This window comes from Equus asinus, chromosome 11 (genome assembly GCF_041296235.1).
Source record: "Equus asinus isolate D_3611 breed Donkey chromosome 11, EquAss-T2T_v2, whole genome shotgun sequence".
Taxonomy (NCBI): Eukaryota; Metazoa; Chordata; class Mammalia; order Perissodactyla; family Equidae; genus Equus; species Equus asinus.
In genome coordinates this window covers 73131067-73153930 of record NC_091800.1, presented here as the reverse complement: position 1 = coordinate 73153930, position 22864 = coordinate 73131067, and the positions used below count along the sequence as shown (strand labels likewise).

General features: G+C 35.5%; 1 protein-coding gene across 5 annotated transcripts in view; it reads right to left on the bottom strand.

Annotated features, from left to right (window-relative positions):
* Positions 1-22864, bottom strand: part of PCCA (propionyl-CoA carboxylase subunit alpha) — a 394848-nt gene that overhangs the window by 304959 nt on the left and 67025 nt on the right. The window lies entirely within an intron of this gene.

The window sequence follows — 22864 nt, the reverse complement described above, 5'->3', positions numbered from 1 at the left end:
TGAGAGTATGAGGTGGTAGGAGAATGGTAACTTGCCAGTGTAATTTGGATAGCCAGGGTAGGCTTCTTTGATAAAATGACTTGGAGTAACGGCCTAAAGAAGGTGTATCTGGAGATACAGTGTTCTAGAAAAAGAAACCAGCAAGTGAAAAGGCCCTGGGGTTGTAAGTGTACCTTACACCTCAAGGAAGAGCTAAAACACAGTGAGAAAGAGAGTAAAATAATTAGGTGAGAAGGCTGGTGGGGAGGCTTGAAGGACTTTGGCTCTTACTCTGCATGAAATGGGAAGCTATTAAAGGTATTTTGTTGTTTGGTTTTTAGCAGAGAAATGCTGACATTTGACTTACATGTCATAGGATCACTCTGACAGGGTTTTGAGAATACCCTAGAGGGAGATAAGGATGGAAGCTTGCAGATCAAATAGGAAGCTAATGTGACAATGAGAGATGCTGGTGACTGAAATAAATGGTAGCACTGGTTGTGGTGAGAAGTGGTCAGATTCTAAATTTACTTCGCAGGTAGAGCAAGGAAAATCAATCCCTTTCCTAAAAGGTCCTTTCCTCTTTTGTATCACCATTCTTTTCCTTTATCATCTTCTCTATCTAAATACTACCTATCTTCAATACCTCGTTCAAATGTCACCTTCTTGACAAAGGAGCCAAGACAACAGGGAAAGGACAGTCTCTTAAACAAGTGGTGCTGGGAAAACTGGACAGCCACATGTAAAAGAATGAAACTGGACCACTATCTTACACCATGCGCAAAAATTAACTCAAAATGGATTAAAAACTTGATTGTATGACCTGAAACCATAAAACTCCTAGAAGAAAGTATAGGCAGTAAAGCTCCTCGATATAGGTCTTGGTGATGATTTTTTTAATCTGACACCAAAAGCAAAAGCCACAAAAGCAAAAATAAACAAATGGGACTACATCATACTAAAAAGATTCTGCACAGCAAAGGAAACCATCAAAAAAGTGAAAAGGCAACCTACTGAACAGGAGAAAATAATTGCAAATCGTATCTGATAAGGGGCTAATAACCAAATATATAAAGAACTCATGTAACTCAACAGCGATAAAACAAACAATCCAACTAAAAAATAGACAGAAGATCTGAACAGACATTTTTCCAAAGAAGATATACAGTTGGCCAAGAGGTACATGAAAAGATGCTCAATATCATACATCAGAGAAATACAAATCAAAACCATAATGAGATATCACCTCACACCTGTTAGAATGGCTATTATCTAAAAGAAAGAACAAGTGTTAGCAAGGACGTGGAGAAAAGGGAATCTCACTGTTGGTGGGAACGTAATTTGCTGCAGCCACTATGGAAAACAGTATGGAGGTTCCTCAAAAAAGTAAAAATAGAACTACTATATGATCCAGCAATTCTACTTCTGGGTATTTACCCGAAGAAAATGAAAACACTAATTCAAAAAGATATATGCACTCTCATGTTCACTGAAGCATTATTTACAATAGCCAAGATATGGAAACAACCAAAGTGTTCATCAACGGATGAATGGATAAATTGTGGTATATATACACATACAATGGAATATTATTCAGCCATAAAAAAGAATGAAATCTTGCCATTCGTGACAACATGGATGGACCTCGAGGGAATTATGCTAAGTGAAATAAGTCAGGCAGAAAAAGACAAATATCATACGACCTCTCTTATATGTGGAATTTAAAAAAAAAAAACAACCAAGCTCACAGATACAGAGAACAGATTGGCAGTTGTAAGAGGCAAGGGGTGGGGGTGGGGGGGTGTAAGAGAAATGGGGTGAATTGTTTTGTTTCTTTTAGTTTAAATAAATTGAATAAAAATTTTTTTAAAAAGGGCACCAGCCCAGTGGCACAGCAGTTAAGTTCACACATTAAGCTTCGGCACCCCAGGGTTCACAGGTTCAGATCCCAGGTACACACACGGCACCACTTATCAAGCCATGCTGTGGCAGGCGTCCCACATATAAAGTAGAGGAGGATGGGCACAGATGTTAGCCCAGGGCCAGTCTTCCTCAGCAAAAAGAGGAGGATTGGCAGCAGATGTTAGCTCAGGGCTAATCTTCCTCAAAAAAAAAAAAAACCCAAATGCCATCATCTTCATAAGACTTTTCTAGACATTCCTCCTCCATCAAAAGTAATCAATTCATCATCTGACTTCTCCACAAGGCCACCTACAACGCTCTCTCACAAGTTAAAGTCCTTCCTCTGTCTCCCTTCCCTGTTGTATCTCCTCCCTATAAACTCCTTCAGGGTAGTGAACCTGCTTCATCTTTGTATTCACCAGTATCTGCCACATCAAAAGATATATGCCAAACCATCAAATTAGATAAATTCTAAGTTCTTGTTGGCTCAAAAAGTCCATGATTTTCTTCCTATATATGTACTTTCTAATTTTAATGATGCTATAATTATAAAACTCAGCTTTATCTCTAGGAGTAAACTCCTAGAGAGGACACCAATAGCTATACAAATACAAAATATTCTTCTTCACTAACCCTTTCATACACACAACCTCCTCTTATTTAGTCTGACAATTTTCTCTCCAGCTAAACCCAACCCCGCAACCTACCAGAATTAACCACTACCTTCATGTCACACCTACACTAGATATACTCTGATTGCTGCAATTATCATACTGCCCTGTAATTATGTGCTATAGCAGACATTCTGTGGAAGAGTTAGCCAGCTCATAACTTGCTTGAACTGCCCTTTTCCCAACCACAGCAAAACATCTCTCAACTGCAGCCCTTTTGAATGATGTGACCTTGTCCCCTGAATACAGATGATCGTTGCAAAAAGCAGCTAACCCAAACTAGATTTATCACAGTCCTTTGCCTAGGAATGGGGACAGAAAGAAAAAAGAGGCTTTCCTCTTTTCAGGATGCCAGACTTAAAACACGTAAGGTCAGGGGCTATGGAGTCAGCACGTTCCACAGGGCCGTGCGAGCAGGGAAGAGAGAATTAAAGTAGACGGGCTTTCAGAAAGATTTCAAAGAACGAAGCATAAACACAGAAAGAAATGAGAATCGACAGCTGGCTAGTCTCTGTTTCCAGTACTTTCCTCAAGCCTACCTATCTGCTCAATCTTGGATTTCTCAAAACAGCCACGTGTAATATACAGATAGTTCTAGCTGCCCAGCAGCATCATTAAAGCAACTCATAGCCCTGACATTGGCTTCCTAATAAGGGTTATTGTTTTAAGCTCTGGGTTTCTAAAATTTTCAACTTTATGTCAATAACTGAGTGTTCTTTCAGTCCCCAAATCCAATACAAGGGACAGTCCAATCCTAGAAGAAATCAAAATCCAATACCCATAAATAAGTTTCCTGCAAAAGTTCTATGCCTTACTTTATTTTTTTTTTTTTTTTAAGATTTTATTATTTCCTTTTTCTCCCCAAAGCCCCCTGGTACATAGTTGTATATTCTTCGTTGTGGGTCCTTCTAGTTGTGGCATGTGGGACGCTGCCTCAGCGTGGTCTGATGAGCAGTGCCATGTCCGCGCCCAGGATTCAAACCAACGAAACACTGGGCCACCTGCAGCGGAGCGCGTGAACTTAACCACTCGGCCACGGGGCCAGCCCCGGCTTACTTTATTTTTTAACTAAGTTCCTTAGTGTCTAGCACAACAAGATAGGAAAACTTTTCAATAAATATCTGATAAAGTACAAAATGCTGTTAACCCTTTAAATATCCCTACTCTTCCTTTCCCCCAACACATACCCCACCAACACTTTCAGAGAGAAATTCTTCTATCTCCCAATTCTGGATTTCTCAGCCATTGTCTCAGATCTGCCCCATTTTGTAAGTCAGATCTGTCCTTCAGCTAGCTATCCTCAGGGTCACAATGTGGCTGCCAACAACACGAAGCCCTCTCATTCACAAAAGGTGGGGGGAGGGAGAGAGAAAGCTTAAGCACCAATGCCTCTCTCATTTAAGAAAGAGAAAGTTTCTTTCTCAGGAATCTCAAAAAGCCTCTCAGCACATTTCACTGGCCCAAACTGGCTTAAGCCTTCACTGATTCATCCCTGAATCAATAATTGTCAGGGAAGATAAGATGATCATAACCAGCTTAAACAAATCACCTGTGGTGGAAAGGATGCTGGAGAGACAAACTGTCCACTGGAATGTGAGTGCATATGTGCACACGTGCACACCTATGACATAAAAGCATTCACCGAAGCACATTTGTGTGGTGGAGCCATTGCCTGCTAGCCAACAGAAAGTTAAAGCAGCACATCAGGAACTCTCACTGGCAGGAAGGCATCAAAGGAGACAGAATTTCCAGTGGCATACCATATACTCCCTTTGTATCCACACCTACTCCCTAACTGTTCTTAGGACTTAAAGGGTCAAAGTTTCCTACCGGCTGTCTTCCTGGAGCATTTTTCAAGACTGAATAATCCAGATTTAGGGGAATAAACCACTGTGGGAGGAAGAATGATTCTTAGTATTAGATTAACCTCTAAAGGTAAGGGCAGGGTTAACTGAAAAGTAGATGATTTGCAAACTATAAATTAGAAGATAGCTTTGTTTGCACGAAGAGATGTGTCCTAAGAACACTAGGACACAATGAAGGAGTGAGGACTCTACAGGTGGACCGGCATGGACTTCTTCTATGGCACTGTTTCTTGTCATATTTAGTTTATAGTTGAAATTTTTTTTACTCCTATTATCATAACTGCTTCTAATCACATAATTCTTCGGTCTGATATGCATTCTTGTTATAGTAATACAGAAATACATCCCATCATGTCATTACATGCTTAAAATTCCCCCAGCGGCTCCCCAATGCTGCTTAGATGAAAATCCCAGCTACTTACAATAGGCCTAACTGATCTGCCCTGAGCCTGTCTTTCCAGCCTCATCCTATACCACATGCCTCCTCATTCATTATTCTCCTGCCACACCAGCTTCTCTCTCTCAAACCAACAAGCTAATCTCATTCCTGCCTCAGAACATTTACACCGCTATTCCCTCTGCCTCGAGAGAGGGCTTACCCCAGATCTCATCCCAGCTGCTCCTTTTCATCTTTCAGTTATTTCAGTTCAAATGTCACAACCTTCTCTGCACCCCACCACCACCCACAACCCCCAACACACACATCCACATCCACATCCACCCCACTCACACACACACACCCTGGGCCATGACCCTTCTACAGATGACTGCCTTTGGGTCAGACACTAATCCTTGATCCAATCAACTGTCAATAGAGTGACAGGATCACATGATAAACAAAGCTCGGTAATTTAAACAACAGGAACTGCATGCAATGGGGCAAAGAGAAGCAAGGATATAAGTAACAAGTCAAGTATTAGTGACCAAACTGAACCGAAAACAGAGAAATAATTAATGAGTCAAGTCTACCATGATCTCAGTTTCCTAAAAGATTGTGAGAGCATTTAGGGCCAAAAAAGTAAGTTATTACCCCAACTCAAATGCTAGCTGTAGGTTTTGGTCTACTTTCAGTAAAATACAGGTATTATTCCTTAAAAACACAACAAACATAAAAGGATGACATGAAAGCCCCCTTGAACACCTCTATGAGAATATACACAAGATATTATTTATCAGTATTTTTCATCAGTATATAAATTACCCTTACTAATGATATCAAAGTTATTTACAGAAGCAATAATCATTGCATTAGGGTATTTCAAGGTACAAATATTTAATTTTATTATTATTTTTTAAAAGTCAAGATTAAAAAAGGCCATATAAACAAAAATTTAAGTTAACGGTGAAAAAAATGTTGAATCATGAGCCTAAATTATTTTTTAAGATAAACAAGCATTAAGACAGGACTCAAAGAAAGAAAAATGCTATAAAAAACAGTACTTCTGTAGCTGGAAAAAAAAAACACCTTACATTTGCTCAGAAGATGCTCCCATCCTTCTAAATTTGGAGTGTCTTAAGAAATTCTATGTCAGCAATCAAAGCCAGTGCTGAAGTACAACTATAGCAGTCTACTTTCAAAATTCTTAAAAACCCAATTGGGGTTTGCCAGTAGGAGGTAAATTAAAGCCTCATGTATTGAGAAGCAAATAATTTGAAAAATGTACAGGGGCAATGAACCCTGAAGTTATCAGGCACTGAAATGACTAAAAAAAGTGTTCTGTGTAGTTTAGCTAGAAGATCTAAATTTTCTATTTTTCAGCTATTTTCTAAAAATATATCAGAACTGCTAAACTTGGGCCTTGGGTTTAAGATGCCACTTACGAACTGTACGTAAAACTATTAAGTTAATTGACATTAGTGTCTTTTCTAGTTTTTAAGTTGAAATAAAACCTAGACAACATCCAAGTAACTGAACAGGACAGATTTTCTGCATCAAATTAAACAACCCAATGATTTTCCAGTAGCAAAAATACATTACTACATAAAACATCAGATATTCTTAAGTGGACGATAAAAAAGAAAACCTGAATTAAACTGAAATCTAATAATATTAAGAAACTAATCTGAGAAATATTGCTACAAGTCCTAACCACTTTTAAAACAGAATTCTACCTCTAATAGACAGATCTATTCAAACAGGAAATGGAGAAAATCCACTTTCACATTAACAATTAGAAAAAAAAAAAAAAAAGGACACACTTTCTGTAGAGAGACTACTTAGTACCATGCCAAAACTTGCAGTAACTAGAAAATTAAAATGTAATCTGAATGATGGGAATATTTCCTTGGTCTCTTTTAGTTCTAAAAATATTTGAAATCTTGAGTCATTTTTACATGCTTTTCTTGAAGGAACTGATTTCTCTATCCTTATGTTTTATATCTTAAAATGTTTTGGAAATGGTAAAAACAGAAATAATCTACTTTCTTTTTCAACAGGGGGTCCATGCAAGGCTTCCTTTGCCAAGACTCAGATACTCTCTTCTCAATACGACATGAGTATGTATCAGAAAATACCATCTTAAAGCTCACTTTTAGATTTTTTCAATTTTTTTACTAAAAAAAATTTAACAAAGATGTTAATTAAATAAATAATAGACTTGAGAAACAGAAGAATTTTACAATGCTTTATCTAACTCAAAGTCTACCAGACCAAGTATCACTAAAACTAGTTAAATGCTCATTATACAAGAGGCAATTTGCCAGTAATTGAAAAAAGCCCACAAAATTAACAAATGAATACTATCTGACACTAGAAAGCTGGCAATGGTTATAGAAGCTTTAGCCTTCTAAAGCCATAATCAGAACTCAGACGATTAATCAACATTTTAACACTTCCCATCTGTACAAGCACTCAAGGTAGTGCTTACTGTCACTTGACAAGTTGCTTAGCATTGCAAAATTTGATAATTCATGTCTTACTGAATTTTTACTGACTTGGAAGAAAATAAAACACCAATTAATAGCAGATGTCACCTTTAATTCTAACTGGCTGACAAACTTCTAATTTTTTTACCCAGTGCAGAGACAGAACGCATGTAGATGACAGTTTGGACAGTTAAATATTCGAAGTCACTGATATCCCCCACAAATTTGCAAGTGATTTTCCAGAACTTAATCCCATGGGGCTTTGATCTGGCAAGCATCCAAAAGGAATAGTTTCAAGTAGTCATCTGGAAGGTAAATTTATTGTTACATTTTTGCAAAGCCTACAAATGCTGATTAGAACATTACTAAACTAATAATCTCAAGATTCACAACTTTACCTTCATACACATAATTTCCAAAAACCATGCTGCTCCTCTATTAAAAGTCTAGTTAATAAAAAAAACTAATACAAAGACTTAATAAACTGAGCTTAACATGCCTTCATGGTTAAATGATCCAAGAGCTAAATCATATCCACCTGACTTTATCATAAAATAATAATAATCAGATTTGAGTACTATTTTTCAACGTCTTTCAATACTGTATTGTCAGTCATAAATTCACTTACCTTTGATTTTAACCATGAATTTTGAACAAAATTTCTCAAATTCAATGTTTTTAAAAACTCCAGGAAAATAAATGAATAGATAACAGATGATCATACAAACACAGACAACCGGAAATATTAACACCTACTTTCTTGCAAGAACCCCAAATTTCCACATATATGTTAATAAACAAAATGTATAAAGAATTACATTGTTCATCTTCTAAAGATAGCTACCAACGTTTCCTAATGCTGCTCCATCTATGCACGAAGTAACTTAGAATAAAACCAAGAGTTCTAAAAATGCTTCATTATGACAGATCAAGTTTTTCTACAAAAAGAAAACTTCTGGATTTTTCCCAAACATCCCAACTTCAAAGACATTAACCTGAGTCCTGTCCCTATGTCCAGCAACGCTGACCGTAGCCTCACAGATTACCCTTTAATGATCTACGCAAGCTTTCAAAAGCCAGAACAAGCTGGTACCAATCAGGCAAAGAGGGAAAAATGAATCCCCTAAGGAATCACTACAGAGATCCCAATCACAATAAGGGGGTCCCTAGGAGCTGTAAAGCCTTCAAGTCCTTTGCTGCTGTAGACTCATTGCATAACAATCAGACTTGGCTTAATAGTTAGAATGGGGAAAGGGACCAGGTTGATCCTCTATTGTTCACTGACTAGGTCTAACAATTTGCACTTTAACAGAAAGTCTGCCACGAAAGAAGAATTTGGGGAGGACCTAATGGAAAGGTGGTCACAAAAAGGGGATTTAAGAGGATAGGCTACCTGTGACAACTTTTGTAGGCCCATCTTTGCATTTTCATCCTTCTTCATGCATTGCTAATCAGAGATCCAATGGAAGCTTCAGAACCAACTGAAAGGCCTGGCAGGGTATTTGGCTTTCAATTCTTCTACTCTGTTTATTCCCAATATATATTCATCGGGCTTAGAAACAACTCTTGAACAAGGGCAGCCACTCAGCAATGAAATGTAAATTACTGACATGTGCTGAAATCTGGACTTGCCACCACTAATGAGCACATTAAAGGAAAAATGCTCACTAGATGACTGCAACCTTTCTGTTTAAGCCTGTGTGCACGGAAGGCCACAATGCAACATCAATGACAAGAGCTAGCTGCAAAATAGTAACAGAGCTACCCTGCCACCACTTTTAATCTCATAGAAAAGCTAAGACAAATATGAAATGTTTACACTTCCTTGACTAAAAATATTATGCAAAAGATTACTGTAAACGCGGTCAGCTTTGGTTAAGATTTGTGAAACTTGTTCAAAAGCTGCCTTTATTTCAAAGTCCTAAAAGTGAAAATAAAATCTCTGGCTGCAAAAAAGAAAAAGAAAAAAAATCAACAATGTATTAATCTATTGGTTTCTTCATTTGTTCAGTCAACAAATTCTAGACTTACTGATCTCAAGCTCACCAGAGACTAGGTAGGACTCTGAAAAGTCTTGAAACTTGTCAAGAAAAAAATTATAAACCATATAAACTAATGTCTTAGATTTCAAAATAAAATATTTGGTTAAATGAGCAAGGGCTCATTTATTGGGGCACAGAATATTAGTCTATTCAGTATAATCTAATCTGCAATTTACAGTGGAAAAATATAAAATGAAATGTGCACAGACACCTAATATCTATTATTAACTTTTAAAATAAATTGTGATTTTCATAATTAAAGAATTTTAAGTGAAAATTTCAAAATAAATGTGGCAATAGAATAAATGAATACAGGTACCATTAATATGTTAATTTACTATTTTAAGTTATTGTGTGACAATTATTTTTCCAAAGAATAATACAAGTAAGCACTCATAATATTAACATGTTTGAATGTAATTTTATCTTTCTCTGATGACCTAAAAAGCATATCAGATTCTTAAAGCCCCTAAAAAATTAATCACAACAAATATTCTACAACACCATGCTAAAAATCTGGTTATTTTTTTCTCTTTGTGGTTTCCGGCTACACTTAAGTTTTCCATATAATGGTATGTAGTTAAACTCTAGCTTTTCAGAATGCTCAGAGCTTGAAAAAACAAAAGACTTAATCAAAAGAACAGACCATCTAATAGTATATGATTAGGAAAATTATTTTATTTCTGGTTCAATTTCTTCATCTATAAATTAGAGATAACGATATCACAGGGTATACAGAGGTTGGAAAAAAAGCACACGTGAAATCACTTTTTATAATATTTAACAATCTTCCAAACAAGAGAACCATTAGTTCAGCAGAAATCAAATCCTCATCCTTCCCTACCAGAGAGCCATTTAACAAAGTCTTCTCTCTTATTCAGAAGTATACCTGCCCACAGATCAGGAGTCCAGGAGCTCTGGACTTTTTTTACCTTGAAGAAAATGTACATTTATCCAGGTAATTTCTCCAGAAGACAGAAACTTTTGTCTACCTTCTACAGGATACACATTTCTGCATTAATGGCTACTTTTTGGCACCTCAGAGAGAACTGTTTTATCTTCTATCTTATTCCTTATTTGGAATCTTCCAATATCTGTAGTTCATCATTCCCAATACAGTTTTTAATCTCTACCAAAAACTATTACTGCTAGTAAGACCGCTACCTCCAAGTCACTAAAACTATACTGGCCAAAGCACCTGAACGGAGAGTCCTCCGACATGCATGTTCTTGGTTGCTGATCTGGTTGCCTCATACTGACTCAACCAGAACTATCACACTACAGGCTCCACCACAAACCATCATTGCTTTCCACTGTTCTCTTTCTTCTATGTGCTTTTCTACTTATTTCATCTGCTTCTTTTTCCCACTTCTAGCTTTTAGGGGGAAAAGCTGAACATTTTTTTTTCTTGGTTCACATTTTTATTCCTTGAGGTGGATTTTGTGTGTGTGTGTGTGTGTGTGTGAGGAAGAGTGGCCCTGAGCTAACATCTGTTGCCAATCTTCCTCTTTTTGCTTGAGAAAGATTGTCACTGAGCTACATCTGTGCCAATCTTCCTCTATTTTGTATGTGGGATGACACCACAGAATGGTTTGACGAGCAGCACTAGGTCCACACCTGGGATCCAAACCCATGAACCCCAGGCCGCCAAAGCAGAGTGCGCAAATTTAACCACTATGCCACCAGGCTGGCCCATGAAAAGCTGAACTTTTACAGCCAACTCTTTATATAGTCCCTTTGAGTCTGGAATTGTTCTCCAAGCTGGAGATATCAAGAGGCTTAACAAATTATAATTATAAAATTATAACAAATTATATATATAGTCTTACAGGGAAAAAATATTGATGGGTGAGAAAAAGAGAGCTGAAAAGATTTTAAGGTTTTGTTTTATTCCACAATAAGCCATACAATCTCTTCTTCAGAGGTAGCATAGCCCAGAAGTTAGGAGGGTAGGCAATGCCTGGGTTTGAATCCTTGCTTTGGCAGTTAACAGCTGTGTGACCTTGAGAAACTTGCTTAAACTCACCTTCCTTTTGCTTCTTACACTTGAAGTGAAGACAGTACTATCCACCTGTAGGTCTATTATTGAAAGCAAATGAGTTAGTACACAGAGTGTTTGGAATAGTGCCAGCACACAGTAAAGACTCAAAAAAAGTTAATGATTTCCTAAAGGTAGAAATCTCGTCCGTTCACATTACGATCACAATCAAGCTTGTAGGTTGTACTCTGATTTTATCTAAACTCATTATTTCCTTTTTGTCTTTCTCTACTATTCATTTTTAAAATTGCTCTTGCTTTTAAATGGTATAATAAAGGATAGTAATAACAGGAATGAAAACAAAAACCACAGAGAGTCTTTATATACTACACTAATACATATAGGCCCAAATTAAAATCCCAAAGCATAAAGATTGCAGAACAAATTTACCATTAACAAACATATATGGAAGACAAAGCCATAGTATACTAAAAGTCATATATAGAAATCCAATATATGATTTTTTTCACGCAAAAGGAATTAATTCAATAGGAAATAACAGATCCTAACAAATATTTAATTTTTTAAAAGTAATAAAAATATATTTTAAATTAGTTTCGCATGAATAACAAAGAGATTAAGTCTGTTTCCAAAAGTTTTTCTCATGTTTGTGAATGCATATAAGCAATTCCATTAAAATTGGCAAAGAATTATTAATGACTAGTAAGTAAGGTAGTAAACAAGAGGAATTCAAAGATGAATAAGTAAAGGTCCTTGATGACACGTAAGTAATTATAATAAGGCCAGAAAAGAATGTGGAAGTGGAGTGGGGAAGGGTAGTCAGAGAAATCTTGCTCTTTCTCCCTAGAATGCTCTTCTCCGGTGAAATCTCAGTACAGCTCATCCTCTCAAAGAGGTTTTTTTGGTACCATCTTATCTAAAGAGGTTATCCATTCAACTTCTGGCACAGTGTTTCTCAAACATTTTGGGCTCAGAATCTCTTTATAGTTCTAAGAAACTGATCATCTCAAAGAGCTTTTCCTTATGTGTGCTGTATCTATCAATATTTACTACATTAAAATGAAGACATTTTAAAAATATTTATCAATTAATTTTAAAAGAATAAACCCATTTAAAATTAACAACTAGAATTAACACTTTTGTGGCAAATAAATTAGAGTGGAAATGTTTTACATTTTTGCAAATCTCTAAGACCCAGCTTTAATAGAAGACAGCTAGATTCTCATATCTGGTTCTGCATTCAATCTGTTATGATAACATACATCATGTAGCCGCTGGAAGACCCTGCTGCACAATCGTGGGAAAATGAGTGGGGAAAAAACTATTAATGAAAACAGTCTTTTCTTGGCAGAGTCTCTGAAAGGGTCTCAAGGATACCCAGGTGCCCCAGGAACCAGTGCTCTCTTGCATCGTCCATTTTTATTTTATTTACAGCATTTATCATGATCTTTGTTAATTCATTAATTATCTACCTCCCGTACTAGAAGATAACTCTACGAAAACTCAGATTTTTGTTTTATTCACCACTGAATATATACACTACCTAGAACAGTGCCTGGTATCTTCCCACTCTTGCCAGAAGGTATGACATAAATCTCTTTATGTAAATGAAATAATGGTCTCTTCCATTTTTGTATTTCATCCAACATTATTCCACATAGATTCTTACCCTTTGCTCTGTAAACTCAAGTGAGCTCACCTGTTCTGTTCCTTGCAATTAAAAAATAAATATACTCTCACTGGAAGTTACTCGTCCTACTGTACCACATCATTTTTCCTAACTGTGCCAAGCGTTAATGGATATTCTGTAAGGGCAGGTAACAATATTCCATTGTAAACAAACACAAGTGAATCAACATACTATTTCTTGCAGCAATTAATCTGCCCTGGAGATAATTTTGTCTGCTTTAATCCAAGCACACACAATAACAGCATAGCATGGTAAAAGCTCTTTGAGAAATGCAATGCTATGTAATAGATAAGTCTTAGCAGAAGTAGCTTACCATCATGGGACATAAAACATAAAATACTTTAATGCAATACTTGGGATAATGAGAGTTAGTCTTTACCACTCTAGATTAAGCCCTTTTAACAAGTGAGGGTTGTTTTTGTTTTTGTTTTTTTGGTGACTGACATCACCCAGGAGGGAGTTTCCTTTTAGATCTCCCCTCTAGTGTAATTACCAGTTTATACACATGAGAAGGGTACTTCTTTACTCTTTATGGTGACCATGCTTGAATCAAGATGTAACAAATCAAGATGACCTCGAAAAAGTTAATGTTTTTAGTTAGCGTACTTTGACTTTAATTTGGTGTCTATTCTATTAATATTAAACGATAAAGACAAAACATTATTCTTCTGGTCATGGAAATGTTAAGTATAAGGGACGAAAAAGAGTAAAAGCAGACATTTTGATAACAGGGAACATTTCAAAGACAGTGGCTGAAATCCCCTCATACTGGATGTAAAGGAGGGCTTTAATGTCTCCCAAGTTTAATATATTCTCCAAGACAATCAATTAACACTCAATCTACTATATGCTCTATGATAATCTGGCCTCCCAGAACAATATAGGATATAAAAACATACTTCTTCTGGGCTTAATGTATTTCCTTCTATATATTTTTTTTTAGTGAAAAGCTGGAACAATCAAAAGTAGACAGAATGGTACAATAAATCCCCAGTTATTCATCACCCAGATTCAACAATTATTTTAAAACTTATTTTAAATTTGGTATTGCAGCAGTAGTGTAACCAAAGTTAGCCTTCCAAATATTATGCCATTATACAACTAATATCATACATTGAGCTAATGCATGCTACCCTAGTGAAATATACTGACATTTTATACGTAATATTTAAATATATAACCAATTCTGTATATATTCAAGATATTTTATATAATTGTGGCATTCTAATCAGCAACAGCACCTCTAAAGCTGTCACTATTATTCAAAACATTGCCTTACAAATAAAATAAAATGGTTAAGAAATGCAATACATCATTTTTATCAAATGATATGTTCTCAATCTCTCTTAACACCTGTATTCAACAACCAACTAGCATGAAGGACTAAATAAAAAGCTAAGAAAATACACATATATGCACACACACAGGGGTGCACACAAATATGCCATAAACATGTTGGGAAGTATGCACACACAAGAAAAAAATACTTTCTGCTTAGCAAATTAGCATATCACATACTGTGCTTCAATAAGGTGCCTCAGGAACTTTGTAACAATATCTTTAGATAAGGTCTAGGCTAAAAACAAAGCCCCAGCAAGCATCTCATTACTTCTGCCTCTTTACCTACTTTAGAAAGCATGCACTTAAAATTTTAATTTTAGAATGTATCTGGGGCAGTAAGAATCATTAACTATATGTAACAGTGATAATTAATGTTACTTCATTTACTCCAACAAAATCTTCAATCTATTATCTTCACTGGAACAAAAATAAAATCTTTCCCACTGAATTCTGAGTTTAGGAGTTACATACAAATAAATGAATGAAAATAAATTTTAAGAGATCACAAAGTTACTATAAATTAAAAATTGTATTACAAAATAAAAATACAGGAAGACCTCTCAAAGTGCCCTTTCTACTTTTCCAGAATGCCAAATTTTAATTCAGCAACTTCTCTCATCTAACAAATAGTTAACAAGCATGTACTGAAAGCTTCTTGAATGATACAAAAGAATTAAAAAGTATGATTTCAGCCTTCCACTTGTAAAGAAATTGGGTGACAAATAATAGATGATGGATAAACAAAATGTGGTATACATCCATATAACAGACTATTCAGACTTATAAAGCAATGAAATTCTGACACATGCTACAACATGGATGAACCCCGAGGACATTATGCTAAGTGAAATCACCCAGACACAAAAGGACAAGTATTATATGATTCCACTTATACAAGTTACCTAAAATAGGCAAATTCATAGAGACAGAAAATAGAACATATGGGAGTAGGGGGAAATGTCAATTACTGTTTAATGGGTACAGAGTTTCAGTTTTGGATAATGAAAAAGTTCTGGAGATGAACAGTATGACAGCTGCACATTGTAAATGTACTTAATGCCACTGAACTGTACACTAACAATGGTGAAAAGGGTAAATTTTACATTATGATTTACCACAATTAAAAATATATATAAAAAATAAAAATAAAACATAATAATTCTACGTACCCTAAATATGGACAAAAATGAAAACCAATCTTAATTTCAACTGAATGATATTCAGATCATTAACGAAGGAGATGTGCTAACTCACTTCAAACACATTTAAAGCAAAAATAATGACATTTTCCCATGGAATTTATAATATACGCATATGAAATACATATGATGACTATAACATAGAGGATGGTGATAGAAAGAAGGGAAGAGCAGACTATGGTTGCAAAATTTCCACGTTATCTGAAATATTAATGCTAAGTATACCATATAAAGTTAAAGATGCATATTATAAGCCCTAGAAAAACCACTAAAAAATGTAAAAGATAGATCCAATAGACAAATTTAAATGGAATTCCAAAAAATAAAATAATCAAAAAAAGACAGAAAAGGAAAACAGAAGGTAAAAAGAGGAGATAACCAGAAAACAAACAATAAAATGGAAGACATAAATCCAGCCACATCAGTAATTTATTAAATGTTAATAGAGTTTACTGAAATTGCATAGTGGTAATGGTTATACAACTTTGTGAATATACTAAAAACCACTAATTGTACACTTTAAAAGGATGAGTGTTACGGTATGTGAATTATATTCTCAATAAAGCTGTTACTGAAGAAAATAAGGCAAACAAAAAAACAATAGACTAAACACTATAATTAAAAGATACAGATTATCAGAATGATTAAAAAAGCATGACCCATCTACATGCTGGCTACACCAGACGTTTTCAATATAAGGAGTCAGATGCAGAAGTACATATCATGCAATCAGTAAGCATAAGACACTTGAGAGTCTTTAGAGTCAAACAAGCAACTCGTCTAAGATCACACAGCTACGAAGTGGCAGAGCAAGAAGTTGAACTCTGACTCCAGACTGAGCTAATAAGTGCAAGGAGAGAGGAGAAGGAAAGCTAGAGTATAAAATTCAAACTGTTCTAACGTCAAGCAAAGGGAAGAAAATCCCAGCCTCCTCAAAGCTCTGCTTCGAAACCATCCTTCCAAAGCCCACAACCCTAAATGTATTTGCCTTATCTACATCCTTAAAAGAGTCCCTAAAAATAAAGGAAGATTCTTCCTTTTCAAGTATCCTCTTTAGAGAATGTCTACTCAACATCATCTTCAAATTCTTCACCAAAAATTCTAGAAGCTGAACTCTAATATGCAGGAAAAGAAACATGTTCTCAAGCATCTCAAAGGACTTTCAGTTATGATAAGGGGTATGAAGTTTCTTTCAAAGGTTTTCATAAATTCTTTTGAATACAACATATTTAAGAGTCACAGTTAGAAATATATTACAAAATTACTATCAAAAGGAAAGTAGTCCCCAAACTGTCTCCTCTAAATCCTGCAAGACTTGATTAGTTCAACATAAGAATATCATGGAGAGGTAAAAGGCTTCAGTGACTCTATTCTGTCACTCTACCAGCTCACTCCAGTAGTTTACTTAAACAGCAACAAATCCAAGTGAAGACTTACTTCACTGGCATCCAACATCACGAGGTCAGAAAAGAAAGACTTCTGTTCTTCGAATTCTTAACAATGGAATACCAATAGGGGATAAAAAAGGAGCAGAAAGAGACAGTTTCACCAACAGCAAAAACAGGTGCCAGTCAAAGCTATCAATTAAAACACACACACACACACACACACACACACACACACTAACAACCCAGCCTAGTCCTAATTTATCTTAGATGCAGTTTGAAACATTTACCGAGCATGGGATTTACAGTCAGAAGACTTCTGTGGGAACCTATACTCTCATTTACTAGCTATGTGACATTAGGCAAGGCATTTATTTCTGAGATTCTTCTATAAAATAAGAATACAGCACAGATTGCCATGAAGATTAAATGAGAACGGTGCAAGTATATCTGTAGGTAGGTACTCCATACCTATTTTTAAGAGCCTGGGGGAAGGAAAGAAAAGCTCTGTTCCGCTTATTTTCTTAAAACAAATAAAATCCAACTTCAGGAAATACGAGTGCCCTATATAACAAGTATATAGCAAAATTCTAGCACACACCCACACACACACCACACGCTCCAGAAGAAAATAAATGTGGCAGCAGGGGCAGCCTCTAGGGATTTAAACTGGGGGCTGGGATCAGAGGTTCACAGATGGAGGAAGACTTATTTTTCAATGTATACATGTGACTTAAATTTCCTAAGATTTTACATGCCCAAAATTTAAAAATTTTAATAAAGTCAAAGATCTGTGTCCAAAATGGAAAATCTAATAATATTAACGAGAAAATTCATATAGTTAAAATTAGATGTCTACAAATACACTGTAGTAGTTCTCAATCTACCTTAAGCCATGACGTATAGAAATAACAGTCACACACAAAACATACTTCCATGAGCTACCTAGATTACAGTGTATATAGAGCAAATAAGAGTTATGTACCATAGTGGCTTTGCAAAGTCTAAGCCTCTCCTTTTTCTCCTACTCAAAAAAATTTTATTTTTCAAATATGAGTGAATAGAGTATTACATGGATCATTTTAAATAAACTCTAAACTATTTTAAGGACAAAAATATTGTTAAATAAAATCATTGGCAAACTTGCTAACTTCAGAATTTCAGTATTCTCAAAGTACTTACAACATATTTCCCAATTATAACACCACACCATGGATTACAACCTCCTAACTGAAGATCAGTGACCTAGCAAAAGGCTTTCTTCATGTTTCTACCTACACAACACTCATTTTCCTACAACCTGATCACAAGTTGCCTATATTACTACTAAAGTAGGGGGGAAGACTTCTTTGGGCTCTGGCTAAGTTCACTACAGTCGTTTGGTCTTCACTCTTGGCTACTATTTGCCCTCACTCTTTCCAACTGAGCCAACCAGAGTACAGTATTTTTTAAAAGTGCTCTGTACTTAGGATCAGCCAACCTAGGTCAAGCCTTGATTCTGATACTCTGTAGCATAGTGTGACTGTTGGCAAGTCACTACACCTCAGTCTCAGTTTTTTGTTAAACACAGTTAATAATACCCAGCTTCAATGGTTGCATGAATTAAATAAAATCACATATGTCAAAGTATTTTGTAAGCTACAGTATTATGTATTTGTACACAGCAGCATAATAATATCAAATTATTAATCTCCTTTATAGAAAAAAAATCTAAACTCTCAAAAGACACATGAAAACTATCAGATTAATTGACCCAAAACACTAATTGTAACTATCTCATTCTCCTAAAAATTCTTCGATAGCTCTTGCCATCTAGTAAAGTAATAATTATTAACACCATAATGGTTAAAGTGATTTGCCTGGCAATGCCAGACTTCGTGCTAAATTCTTCATACATGTTGTTTCTAATCTTTATAACAACCCTGCAAGGTAGGTGTCACTCGCTTCATTTTACAGATGAAAAATTTTTTAGCTATTTCCAAATTTTGCTATTATAAACAACCCTACACTGAAAATTTTTTAAAGTATGTCTTTGCAGGTGAAATTCTTAAGAGTGGAATCTGTCAAGTCAAAGAACATACACATTTTAAATTTTGATAAATACTAGCAAATTTCTGGCACTAAAAAAAAAAAGGCTGAAATAATTAACACTCCAAGAGTAAGACAATTTTTCTGTATGCTTGCCTACAGTAGATGTTATAGGCATTTTTAAAATTTGTGGTTAATATAATGGATAAAAAATTACATCTCATTGTTTTCACATTGTTATATTCCTTTTCCTGCTAAAAAGTCTCCAATTAAAGGAGATGACACCATATATTCATCAAACCTCAACCGCTTGCCACAGTTCCTTTTTACACCCTCAATGGTGAGCATTTTGGATAGAACTCACTATCTATATGCATATAGACACACATCTTTTAAATACATGGATAAGATTCAAACAGAAAACACAATTTACTAAATCTAAAATAGAAATTTCTGGTAAAGCTCACTACTGTAACTCATAACGCTGTGCTGCACTAAAATATGATATGATAATATGAAAATATATATATATAAACCAGAACTGTTTACCAATCCAAAATGAAGAATACAATACTGGAAATGAAAAATTCACTAGAGAGACTCAATAGCAGAGTAGAGGATACAGAAGAACAGATCAGCGAGCTAGACGAAAGACTAAAGGAAATCACCCAAGCAGAACAGAAAAAAGAACAAAGAATTAGAATGAGAACAGTCTAAGGGAACTCTGGGACAATATCAAGTGCACTAACATTCGTATTATACATGTCCCAGAAGGAGAAGAGAGAGACAAAGGGTCAGAAAATTTATTTGAAGAAATAATAGATGAAAATTTTCCTAATCTAAGGAAGGAAACAGACATTCAAGTACAGGAAGCACAGAGAGCTCCAAACAAGATAAGCCCAAAAAGGCCCATACCAAGACACAATATAATTAAAATGTCCAAAATTAAAGATAAAGAGAGAAAATCAGCAAGAGAAAGGCAACAAGTGACATACAAAGGAAAGCTCATAAGGCTATCAGTGGACTTCTCAGCCGAAACCCTACAGGTGAGAAGAGAATGGAGTGGCATATTTAAAGTGCTAAAAGGAAAAAAACATACAGCCAAAAATACTCTATCCATCAAGGTTGTCATTCAGAATGGAAGGAGAGATAAAGAGCTTCCCAGACAAGCAAAAATTAAAGGAGTTTATCACCAAGAAACCAGTTCTACAAGAAATGCTGAAGGGACTTATTTAAGTGGGAAAGCGATGACCACAAATAGGGATAAAAAAATTATCAAAAAAAAATAACCCGCCCAAAAAAAACCAGGCAACAAAATCACTGTTAAAGGTAAAAATATAGTAAAGATAGATCAACCAGCTGTGAAGATAAGATGAAGGTTAAAAGACAAAAGTACTAAAATTACGTATTTCAATGATAAGAGGTAATGGATACACACACACAAGAGATTATATATGATTTCAAAGGTTATTTTTTTAATTTATTTTTTTATTTTTATTTTTTTGGATGAGGAAGATTTGCCCTGAGCTACCATCTATTGACAATCTTTCTCCTTTTGCTTGAGGAAGATTCATCCTGAGCTAACATCTGCACCAGTCTTCCTCTATTTTGTATGTGGGTCACCACTGGAGCATGGCCGCTGACGAGTGGTGTAGGTCCATGCCTGGAAACCAAACTGGGCCACCAAAGCCGAGCACATCAAACTTAACCACTAGACCATGGAGCCAGCCTCCTTGCAGGTTGTTTTATAATTCTTAATCTAATATTTATTGAATCCTTCCACAACATTCATTGAACTTACTATGCAGAAATCATTAGGATAGATAACAAAAGGGAAAGAAAGACTGCTAAGACCAAGTCTCCTGTCTCAAGAGGAGATTAAAACACAGAAACAATTTCAACACAGTATGTAAAGTGGTATACCAAATAAGAAATCCAAAAAAGGCTTTAAATGCTTTAGAAGACAAAGGAAAGAGACTACTTCTCACCAGAAGAATATGGAAAACTATCCTGGTAGAGGTAACATGTGAACCGTGCCTTTAAGGATAGATAGACAGTTGGAAATGTGGGACAAGACGACAGGTGTGCCCATGGGGGGAAGTGATGAAAATCATGCAATAGGAAAGAGCCAGATATGTGTGGGAATAACATGCAGTGCGGCTTGGCTGAGGCATAGCATTGACAAAGGAAAACGGAGGAGACAAGATCAGAAAGAAAATTAAGGAAGGTGCTTATACATTCTACACTCTTTAATGTAAGACCCCTGATGGAAATAATCCTTCTTATCTTCATTTATGGAGAATATGAACTTCTTCACATCACTTTCTTCCCTGAATTGAAGTCATTTGTGAACTTGACTTGTTTTCCACAACATGACTGTGAGCTCCTCATGAGAAGGACCCACATCTGATTCATTTTTTATCCTTCTCAAATGCCTTAAACATAGATACCAAATAAGCACTTTTTAGTGATCGGATGAATGTATGAATGAATACATTGGCCATGTCATTTAACTTCTCTGGGACTCAGAAATTCACCTATACCAGGAGTTGGAGAACTTTTTCTATAAAGGGCCATACAGTAAATATTTTATGCTTCACAGCCCATTCAGCTGTATAGTATACAGCTATACAACTCTGCTGTTACAGAGCAAAAGCAGCCATAGATGACTCATAAATGAATGTGCGTGGCTGTCTGCCAACAAAAGAATTTACAAAAACAGGTGGCAGGCTGCATTCAGCCCATGGACCATAAAGACTCCTCATCTATGCAAACAAATGTAACACAACTACATTTAAATGTAAGTATTATTTTCAAGTCATTTTCTTACATAATAACAGAACTACAGCCAAAATTTCAAAAGAAAATAAGAAATAAAAAGGGGTATAAACAGGAGAATTTGGATATACTGCATAAAACCTGGTAAATCTGGAACTTTAGGTACTTCCACTAAATGTGCCCTCTCCAGACACTTGTTTCTATTAGCCTTCTGTGTGACCTTGAGTCACAACCTCTTTAGATCTTAGTTTAATTAATCTTTAGCCTTTAGTTTTTAATCTATGAAGTAAACTAGTAAAAATAGATAATTTTGAGCTAGAACTCTATGATCTTAAGGAATTGTTCCATATTAAATTTATAGATTTCTAACCGGAAATTTCATCTAGAAAACAATGATGACATTCATAAGTCATCTCAAATCTGTGGAAGAACAAAATACATGTATACCATAGAAATAAAGGATTACATATTAGAACAATAAATTAAGATAATTTAATACCTTGGGTAATTGATGTAACTTTTAAAAACATTATTCAAAATCATATTTTAGTATCTGAAAACTAAGATTTCAATACCACCTTGAATATAGTTATAAATAAACCTGGAAAATCAGTTTAACAGCAAATACAGGTTAATTCACCTAACCAGGAAGGTGATATCAGGAGGATATTCAGATCATAAAAAAAGTTTTCCCCAGCCCCATGCCAAGTGGTTAAGTTCCGCATGCTCCACTTTGGCAGCCCAGGTTCACAGGTTCGGATCCTGGGCGCAGACCTACTCCACTCGTCAGCCACACTGTGGAGGCATCCCTCAGACAAAAAATAAAGGAGGACTGGCACAGATGTTAGCTGAGAGCTCATCTTCCTCACCAAAAAAGCAACAACAAGAAACCTGTTTCCAAAAATAGAGGAGGTAGTAAAATTTGATCTTAAATGCCAGAAGATGCAATAAAAAGGAAAAAAATAGAATCTTACTTCTGGCTTTACATTCCACACTAAGTTTTTAAATTTAAAAGTCAAAGTCCATGCAATATATAATAAACTAGGTGTCATTCATAAGGTGTAATGGTGATTTAACTTTTCCATCTTTACTCTTCAAATCAAGACGGGTTACAGAATAA